This window comes from Mastomys coucha, unplaced genomic scaffold (assembly GCF_008632895.1).
Source record: "Mastomys coucha isolate ucsf_1 unplaced genomic scaffold, UCSF_Mcou_1 pScaffold1, whole genome shotgun sequence".
Taxonomy (NCBI): Eukaryota; Metazoa; Chordata; class Mammalia; order Rodentia; family Muridae; genus Mastomys; species Mastomys coucha.
This window is the reverse complement of record NW_022196891.1, coordinates 24373463-24377601: the sequence shown is the minus strand read 5'-3', so window position 1 is coordinate 24377601 and position 4139 is coordinate 24373463. Positions and strand designations below refer to the sequence as shown.

General features: G+C 40.9%; 1 protein-coding gene across 2 annotated transcripts in view; it reads left to right on the top strand.

The window, feature by feature from the left end:
- The first annotated feature begins 454 nt into the window (after positions 1-454).
- The window catches only part of Map3k19 (mitogen-activated protein kinase kinase kinase 19), a 54249-nt gene continuing 50564 nt past the window's right edge, over positions 455-4139 (top strand). For both annotated transcript variants that reach the window (XM_031381050.1, XM_031381049.1), the window contains exon 1: positions 455-710. The gene's annotated coding sequence lies outside the window, so the exon portion shown is untranslated. The remainder of the gene's footprint in view (positions 711-4139) is intronic.

Genomic DNA, 4139 nt, shown 5'->3' with positions numbered 1-4139 from the left:
CCTCCTCTGGCTGGCCCTAGGCTCCAGCCTTTCCCTTTCCCTGAACGGGACTCCCAACTTCTTGGGGTCCAGTGCTTCAGTAGTCTGAGAGGCAAAGGAAGGGGTCCCAGTGTTTCTTTAAAATGTCTTCATTCCTGCCTGTGTGGTTTATGCTATCCCTCTGACCTAACTTGGATTTGATCCAGCACATCTGGGTTCAGGGACAACAGAGGCATGGCTCTTCTGGAGAACCTCTCATTAAGTAGAGTGATAAAAGCAACGGGTCATCCACGGATGTGCATAGGGGCCCAATTTTTTGAACCACTCCAACAGCAGCTTAGAAACGTGCACAATGCTTGTTTTCCTTCTTCTGTAAGACTGTCCTGCTTTTAATTCTCCAAGCGAAACACACTGCAGCTGGTTGCCCGGGTGACAGCCTGCGTAAGTAAACTAAGCAAGTCTCCTTGCACGGAGCCAAAGGGTTTGTGCACCCAGAACCAGTTTTAAATACTTTTTTTTTTTTTTTAAATAAAGTGTCTGAACTGTGCAACACTGGAACGAAATCAAACCAAAGGTTCTGAATCTATGCTGCTTTTAAATGGAAACGTAGTTGAAGAGAGCGGTGATAGCTGGTCCGGAAATCAGAGCCATGAAGTAGGATGATTTAGGTTGCTACTCGCCTGGGTGCTCCTTCAACTGGGTCCCGACTCCCTCAGCAACACCGACTGTAGGTAAGCCGTTTTCACCCCGTTTTAGATAATACTGTATGCTGTAACTTTTTTGTTTTCCTCGGGAAGAATGTCCCCGGGGAGGAAGGTGGGGTAAACTGATGGAAGAAACGCTGTGCTAAGCTTGACTAATTATACCCTTAGAGTTGTAATGAGCTAGTTTTCACGTTTCAGATAATCCCCTCCAAAACTTTACAGCAGTGCCTCCAGACCATAGGGAAAACTAGTACTGACAAGAAAGGTATATTAATAAGAAATATTCTCTTCCACTGAGTTCTATGCAGATATGATCTTGTACTTTAATCACCTACGTATTTGTAAATTGTGTGTAACTGCTCAATATTGTATACCTGTGTTTGGGGGCACATTTTATTAACTTACTATCAAGTTTTAGTTGCTTGAAGTCTTTTCTATATAATATTCCAAACCGAATGTAGACTGTAACAAACCGTTTTACTGGTAAGATGCCCAGGTTCTCATAAGCAACCTAACAGAAATCACTAGGCCACAAAACAACACCAACAAAGGCAAGAAATCAGAAGGGGACCAGCGGGGACCAGCTGGGGAGAGGAAGGGATCAGAGGGCATGGGAGGGAGACAAAAGGGTGATGGGGATGAGAGAATGATCAGAGGAAATTATATACACACCTGACAGTGTGATATCAGGAAGCCCTGTGTTATATCTGATTAGTTATAAATAAAAGTTTTGACTTTACAAGTAGATAATACAATTAAGAACAAAGATGACTGTTACCCAACAAGATAAATCTTCTGCTTTAACCATTTAGAACGAAACGCTATCGTTTAAAATTGATTACTCAAAACACACACACAAACAAACAAAAACCCTTCTCAATGGGAAGTTGAAGTTGAGAGAAGTTTTCTCCATGTAAAACTTAAAACTGAAATGTTCAGGCTGCAAGCCAGAGGAGGAAATGGCGCTCAGCCCTAAGAGACAGTGAGAGGCAGTCCGTGTTACTTTGTTACTTGAGTGACTGATGTGGACCCTACAGGGTGTCCTTGATTCTCCATTGTCTTTATCTAGGCATCCTCAAGTGTGCCATAGATCACCAAATAATGATCACATTGCCAGTCTTCTGGTGTCTGGATAATTTTGAGACTGCAATTAGGCTAAGTTCATATTTTTTAAATTTATTTTTATATTAGCGAATATACCTATGAACTACCTATGAAATGCTCTCTCTTAAAGATTATATCCAGGAGGGGTGGTACACAATGCCGTATCAGCACCCAAGAGTCTGAGGCAGGAGGAGGGAGAATTTGAAGCCAGCCTGGGACCTAGGACAGCCTGAACTGCAAAGCCAAACTCTACCCTAGAAACAAACACACAGACAAAAAGGTTACATGGACAAGTTAAAGCACAGACTCTAAACATTCAATGCTAGGTAACAACCTTAGAGAAAAAAGTAACTGGATATTTGAGGTTTTATTTCTCCTCTATGGATAATCTAATGATATAAATACATATTTTTTTTGCCTGATTGTTATTTGGAATACATAGCTTTTAGCTTTATTGAAGGACAAGCTGTCATTATCCTCTGATGTTTAAGAAAACATTTCTTGGCCTTGAAGTGATATTGCATTTTGAGAAACAACCTACAAAAATAAATCCACGTTTTGAAACGATTTGCTAGGAACCACATGTGTACTGGCTTGAAATTTTTCCGTGACTCAGTTTCTAACATAGTGTCTGCTCTGGTCACCTTTAATGAAGTTCCAGGCGTGACACTTAGTCCATGCTTATGATTAGTGGGATGAGTAAGGGACCATGGTCAACCAATGCCTCTGTAGTCGCTTTCCAAGACAACAGCCAGCACTGTTGGTCACATTGCTTGCTGAGGTCATTCTGGAGAACGGTCTGGCACATTTTAGTGAAACTGGATATCTCTGACACATTAGTGCAGGCAGACTTTGGGGATATGCAGAACAAGGCTCCGGTAGGGATACTAGCACAGTCTAGTTTGCAGAGTGGAACACTGGAGGCAACTTGGATCACTGAGAGAAGAAATAATATAATACAATAGATGTGTAACAAATAACTCAAGGTTTCACATAAATACATGGATGTGACCAAGTGCAAAGTGTTAAAAATAGCAATTCAGACATTACAATATGACTTTTGTAATTTTTTTTTTTTGAGACAGGGTTTCTCTGTGTAGCCTTGGCTGTCCTAGAGCCAGGCTGGCCTCCAACTCAGAGATCCTCTTGCTTCTGCCTACCAAGTGCTGGGATTAAAGGCATGTGCCTTTTATTTCATTTTTTAAAGATTTATTTATGGGGGCAGGAGAGATGGCTCAGTGGTAAGACCACTGGCATACTTTCTAAAACACTGGGACTCATAACTGTCTGTAACTCTAGGTCTAGAAGATCTGACACCCTTCACACAGACATACATGCAGGCAAAACACCAACACACATGAAATAAAAATTTAAAAAGATTTATGCATTTTTTGCACATATATGTCTGCACACCAGAAGAAGGCATTGGATTCTTGACACTACAGTTATAGACAGTTGTGAGCCTCCATGTGGGCGCTGAATATTTAACTCAAGATCTCTCATAGAACACCCAGAGTGTTTTAACCGCTGAGCTACTTCTCCAACCCCAATATTTTTATTTTTTATTAGTGTGTGTGTGTGTGTGTGTGTGTGTGTGTGTGTGTGTGTGTGTGTGTCTGGGTAAAAGTAACTTGTATTCGCCAGATGTAATTGTCATCTCAGAGGCTTACTCCTGAATTAACTTACCCTTTCTAGCTTTCTTGACTCTGGCTGGCTGGTTCAACTCAGCTGTTCTGGCTCAAACTCCTTTGCAAGCTGACTGATTCAAATTACCTTCTCTCGGCTTCTGACTGAATTGCTCTGCTTGGTCTTTAACACTGGCTATCTGTTCTAATCTTTTGACTCCTTAATCTTTGGCTCATTTTATCTTTACCTGCAACCTGTCTCTGCACTGCTCTCTGAAGTCACCTCTCTTTCCTGTGCTATTCTTGTGCAAGTTGGGTGTATCTTATCTCTGATTCATTCTGTTAAATCTTTCTCTGATTTGTCACTTTGTCTGCCTCTCAATTAGACACCACCTTCAAACATGGCTGCTTCCTTCTACAAACTAACCTTACCTTCATTGTTAGGTGTATACTAAGGTGTGTACTAAGGATGTGTCTATATTACAACCAGATCATACTGTAATCCAGAGGGTCTGCATTCCAGCCAGATCACACAGACCTAGGTCTTCAGATGTAATCCCTTGCCAGAGCAGCCATGTTGCTGGATTAAAATTCCCCTATAGTCTGTTGTATATGTCCGTATGTCTGTGTCTTTTCTTTTTAATTTTGTTTTTTAACTCTTACTGCATTATGATGAGAAAAGTTACATGATTTCAATTTATCTGAATTTGTTAACATTTAAAAACAT